The 6,000-nt window shown below is 39.8% G+C and overlaps 1 long non-coding RNA gene across 2 annotated transcripts in view; it reads left to right on the forward strand.

Annotated features, from left to right (window-relative positions):
* LOC121135406 overlaps window positions 1–5,717 on the forward strand; it is a 30,125-nt gene extending 24,408 nt beyond the window's left edge. Inside the window, exons 1-3 of one of the 2 annotated variants that reach the window (XR_005872544.1) lie at window positions 3,364–3,595; window positions 4,286–4,394; window positions 5,293–5,717. This is a non-coding gene — a long non-coding RNA (uncharacterized LOC121135406). Of the gene's footprint in view, window positions 1–3,363; window positions 3,596–4,285; window positions 4,395–5,292 lie in introns of those variants that run through there. The other variant, XR_005872543.1, reaches the window with a different exon arrangement.
* Window positions 5,718–6,000: the final 283 nt, after the last annotated feature.

Below are 6,000 nucleotides of genomic sequence, written 5' to 3' on the forward strand. Positions count from 1 at the left end.
CAAGCTAAGCTTTGCTACTTTGTAATTTTTCCCTTTTAGTAAATTGAGCTTGGAGACATATTTCTGGATGCAAAAAATAGTTCATACTAACAAGGTGACATCAGTATATATGGATGATATGTAGTGATCAGACTAAGGTATCTGGTGTATATATTTCAGTTCAAACACTTACCATTTTTGCTTGAATCATTTATATTTTTGCTCACAGTTTTGGAGGCTTTAGCTGTGGTCAGATAGGCCCACTGTTAAGGGGCCTGGAGTGAGAGTGAGATAGCCCATCATGACAGAGACTGCATGGTGGAACAAGCTGCTCACCTTCTGGTAGCCTGGAAGCCATCAAGTGGCAGGAAGAGGTATGGGGGTAGTGCCAACATTCCCTTTAAGGACATTCTTCCCATGAGTTAATTTCCTCCTGTTAGGCCATACTTCCTTCAGGTTCCACAATCTCCCAGAGGCGGCTCTGGGGATGAGGCTTTTTAATACATGAGCCTTTGGGGGACAATTGAGATCTAAATTAAGAAAAACTGTCTGAACTATAATATTTCCCAAGTGGGTTTGCAATTCTTCTAGTAGCCAGTTTGAAACCTATAATTAATTGTCAGCCACAGTTACTCTGGAATTAAATATTAGCAGTCATTTCTCCTAACCAAGCTCAGAACGTGCCAGCCATTCAGAATCAGAACTACACGCTCCAGTTGGAGATCTGCTGAGGTGCATGCAAGCGGCCCCCACTAATAGAGAAATCTGCATGATTTCATGACTGCTTTATTTAAAGAAATACCAACAGGGGTCGCAAAAACACAACATCAGCACTACTACCCACCTTGTTTTCTTGTTTTTGTAAACATGCAAAATGCACACAGAACAAAATAAAAAAGGATTCCCATGCAGGTATAAAGCACGCTACATTCAGAGAAAGAAGTCCAGTTTCTTCCAGTTCCTCTCTGGGCCCCTTTATGCATTTTTTCCTTCCTTAGCACTTTGTCAATATTCGTTTCCATTTACTTTTTGTATTTAAAATAAGAGAGTATGTTTCATATTATTATATAGAAGATGTGCATCTTATGCTTACTGTGGGAGAATGTAGGTAATAAGAGTGTTTGTGTTTGTGTGTGCATTCTTTTTAGACTTAGTTTTTGTTTTTGTTTGGATGTGTGTAAATGTGTGGGCATGTGCATGTGTGTTCTGGAGGAGGGCAGGCAAGAATGTCAGATCCCCTGGGACTGGCGTTAAAGGCCGTATTGAGATGTCCTATGTGGAACCGAACTTGGGTTCTTCCCAAGAGCAGAAAGTGTCCTTGACTGCTGAGTCATCATTCCCAACCCAAGCACACATTCCTTAGTGTTTCCTCTTTCATGTGAATGGTTTCAAAGGATAACATAACACTTTTTCTTTGTCTTGCCTTTCTCTTTAGCAGTAGATCTCAGAGGGTGCTTTCTTCAAGGGTATCAAGACCACCTTCACTCCATTTTATGGTGACGTAGCATCCCCTGTGTGGCTGCAAGCATGGTTTATGGCTCCCAGTAGATAAACACTGAAGAAGGTCCCAGTCTTTTGTTACTATAAATACGCTAGGTTGAATACCCATGTGTATATTTCTTTTCACAGTCTTGGCAGTGCCCTTCTGGGGTGCAATCCCAGAAAGTGGGTATCTGTGTCAAAGGGTGCATGTTTCTAAAATCTTGCTAACATAAGTGGGTTAAACATCACCCAGTTTGCACCATAGAGGGCTATACTGCATTACATTCCTTTCAACCACATGTAAGAGTTCTAGTTTCCCCACAGACAGGCTAAAAGGCATGCTGCCAAACTCCTAAACTTTTAGTGATTTGACCTAGTAGATGGAAAGTGGAATCTTAATGTAGTTTTAATTTGTATCGTTTTTCTTAGGTGTGACTTTAACTATCTTTCCTTTAGAATTAAGGATGCAATGTTTTTCATCCTTTCATAGTTCCCTCCCATTCTACTTCACATTCAAAATCTGCCTTTGATAAAAGTTTTTGTACATAGATGACATGTTTACATATGGACAATGTGTGGAGAGGACAGTGTTCCAGGCAAAAGAAACATGGGAAGGATGGATGCTATGGGAAGTCAGTTAGAGATAAAAACTGGAGTCCAGGGGGAGAATGTCTCAGCTGAGCACACAAGGCCCACAAACTCTGGCCTCGCTACCCTTCTGACCTTAGTCTTTTTCTATAGACAGCTCTGTCATATGCTGTACTTGCACCTCTGTTATGGCTATTAAAGCTTCAGGTGCCTGTTGAGAGTAAGGGATGGCGACACATGGGCCCAGTTTCTGAAAATAGAACATGTATGCATCAAATTATATGAAAATTATACCTCATGATTAGGTATAATAATTACATCGGAAATTGTTGTGAAGTTCAGGATCTAGTGTTCTGTGTTTTCCTTATCCAGCATTAATATGGGCTCTACTCTTCTTGGAGCGCTGCCCTACACTTTTAGAAACGTGGTACTTCTATTTGGACATGCAGTATCTACTCATATATATATATGCACCATAAAAATACATACACACTGACTGCATATTTGTAAGGTAGATATAATGCTTTATCCAACACTATTGTTTCCATGTGTACACTTCTCTTTACCAAACAAAGAACATTGTTCAGGGCAGTGATCATATGCTCTACTTTAGTATTCCAAAATTCATTTTGGAACAAATAACACTTAGAAGATGTTCAATATATAGTTTAAAAACTATCTATTTATAGATACAAATAGCTATGGTTAAAGAATAATGGAAAGGATGCTAGAGGTACAAATTGAGAAAATGTTCTGGAATGTCATAAATGCCAAACTGAAAATTTGATTTTGAATATGTCAACTCATAAAGAATACTTGTGTGGAACTGTGCTAAACACAGTATGACTTCTTTGGCACAAAAATGTATGCAGTGGGTATTGTTTTATTTAAAAGATGACAATTTGAGACTTACTGAATTCATGCTCCCAGACCAAGACCACCAAACTTCAAGTCAAATTTGCTCTAACGACCTCAAAGAATGCAATCTTTAATAATAAGCTGCCTTTTGAGTTGCTCCAGTATAATGAAGCTAAATATTTTTACTTGGAAAAGTTAAGATGTTTTGGGTTTCTAAAAAAAGTACCCAATTAAAAAATGTCAGTTTTATGCTTGACTCTAGCACACACTGAAAAAATAAAGCTGAGCAAACTAGAGATTTGTTTTTCAGATCACTTTTCTTTCTAATTAAGTCAGCATTAATGAATAGCACTTGGCACAAGAGGAAGGTCAGCAGCTCTTGAGGGTCAGAGTCAGGTGGATTTAGTGAGTTTCAGAGCGGGGTAGATGTTCCCTTACAGAGGCAACCCAGGCAAGGCGTGGGTTCTCTGAAGGGTAGCTCTTTCCACAGAGATAGTATGGATGGAGTTGGGCAAGTCTGGAGATGGCTGTAAGTGTACTAAGCATGAGAGCCACTCCATAGTCTCTGTGATACTGCACTTGGAGGTAGAGGGAGCAGGAGGAGCTTTGACGATCCCATTCCTTAAGCAACAGGACAAGTCTCCTCCCCTGAAGGATACCATCAGTAGTGATGGAGCCTGGAAATTGGGTAAGGCTGCCTCATGTTGAAGATTTACAGCTCATGCCTGCAAATCTTGATAGCTAAGCCTGCACTGGAGGGAAGTAGATAATGCAAGCCCTTTATTACTTGCAAGGGTCTGTGACAGCAGATATGGGCTGCGACCTGCAATCCTGTTGCCAAGGGAAGAAACATTCTGAGGGAGAAAGGCAGGTGTCATCTGTGGAACTGGCTTCAATATTTTTTGTCTGCTTTCTTTCTTTCTTTCTTCCTTCCTTCCTTCCTTCCTCCCCCCTTCCTCCCTCTTTCCTTCCCTCCCTCTTTCCCTTCTTCCTTCCTTCCTCTCTCTTTCTCTCTCTTTCTTTCTTTCTTTCTTTCTTTCTTTCTTTCTTTCTTTCTTTCTGAAACACGGTTTCTCTATGCAGCTTTGGTTTTTCTAGTATTCACTCTGTAGGCCAACCTGGTTGGTATACAACTCAGAGATTCATCTGCCTCTGCTTCTGCATCTGCTTCCTGTGTGCTAGAACAAAGGTGTGTGCCACCACTACCTGGTTTGCTTCAATCCTGATAAGAAGCAATAATTAGTCTTTTGAAAAGATATTCTCTTAGGCTACACAGATGGATCAGAGGGTAAAAGTTCGTGTAGGGTCAGTCTGATGGCCTGGATTTTATCCTCAGAATTCATGCAAAGAAACCTGATAGTGTGGTTTGTATCTGTAGTTGCACCCAGCGTTCCAGAAGTGAGATTGGAAGCAAACAGGCTCATTAGCATGAAGTACACAATGCATTGGCAGTAGCAACAAGAGACCTTGCCTCAACAAGATGGAAGGTAAGAACTTACTCCCCAAAGTTGTCCTCTGATGACCTCTACCCACATCCCATGCCTTGGCATTTGTGCATACACTCAAACACACACACAAACACATACACACATTTTGTAAAAGGATATTCTTTCATGAATTAGAATATTTATAAATGGAATTTTAGCGCACATTTGCATAATGTGCCCATTACTTTCAGGTTGTGCTAAAGTATAGATCTCGGACTCAAATCAAATGTTAATTTAAAAATCAATATTCATGGAGAGTGTGCTTCATTTAATTTTTTCATGGAGTCTGTGGAATCCTGAGAAGGTGAAAGGGACCCTTTCTTTTCAGTATGTCCCACATTTCTCTGGATCTACGATGATCCCCCCTTTCTTTTTTTAAGAGCCCAAGTACACTTTTCTTTATAGATTATTGCAAAAAATTTCAAATTTTAATTGGGTTTAGGTGGTATGTGTCCCTGTTTGAGTGGTTCACTGCAAACATTTCTGTAATTGGACCATTTTGAAAATCAAATTAACCAATTATAAAGAAAAGTACCAAAAATATTAGGTTTCTATAATACACTGTGTAAATATTAAATGTGTATTTAAAAGTCCTAAATGTATTTACTGCAATTGATCCTTGAGTGTGCATTCAATGTAAGCAAGTGCATCTTGATTACCATTAACTAGAAGGTGTGTAGACTAGAGGCACTGTCTTTATCCTGGCCAGGCTTCTGTATAGGTCTTGATTCAACTAGTCACCATTGCTGTGGTCTAATACAAGGTTACAATGGTAAGAGACAGCCATAGTACCCGGGTGAAATAACATAAATAAAAGCATTCAAGTGGCATGCATGCTAACAGCATTCCACTGCAGACAACTCTTCTTAAGATAATCTTTCTTCTTTCTTTCTTCAAGGTGCATGGTAATTGTGGTACAACACACCCAGAGGACACATGCAGCCAAGTGAGGTGTGAAAGCAGTTCATTTCTTTTGAAAATTTGATCCAGTTCCCTTCAGTAAATGCTGTATAGTCACAAAGGGACACACGGAAGTCAGTTTGCCACCCAGGATTTCCACAAAGTTGAACTTTAAAAAAATTATGTGTTGTTAGAATACTGGGTGCTCTTCCTAAGGACCTGGGTTCGATTCTCAACACCTGCATGTCTTATCAGAAGCATCTGTTACTCAAGTTCTATGGAATATGATGCCTTCTTCAGGTCTCTATGAGCACCAGACACATGTGGTACATAGTCATACGTGTAGGCAAAAAATACATATAAGATAACATTAAATAATTTAAGACTTTAAAACTATATATTGTATGTGTGTGTCATGAGTTGTGTGTATTAGTCAGAGGACAACTTGCGGATATTAGAATGTTCTTTCCACCATGTGAGTCCAGGGTATTGAGCTCAGGTCATCAGTCTTGTTAGCAAGTGCCTTTACCCAGCAGGCCATGTCTCCTTCCTGGATTTTGTCTTCTAAGTACCAGATTTTCATATTGTTAAGGATGACACTTCTGCCTGAATGCTGCGCTTCCTCGCCACCCAAGTCTAGGATCTTTCTCTGTTGTCAGCATCTAGCTACACCTGCTTGTAGTGCCCCAGTTTTCAAACTTGTCTT

Source organism: Mesocricetus auratus, unplaced genomic scaffold, assembly GCF_017639785.1.
Source record: "Mesocricetus auratus isolate SY011 unplaced genomic scaffold, BCM_Maur_2.0 Super-Scaffold_4256, whole genome shotgun sequence".
Taxonomy (NCBI): Eukaryota; Metazoa; Chordata; class Mammalia; order Rodentia; family Cricetidae; genus Mesocricetus; species Mesocricetus auratus.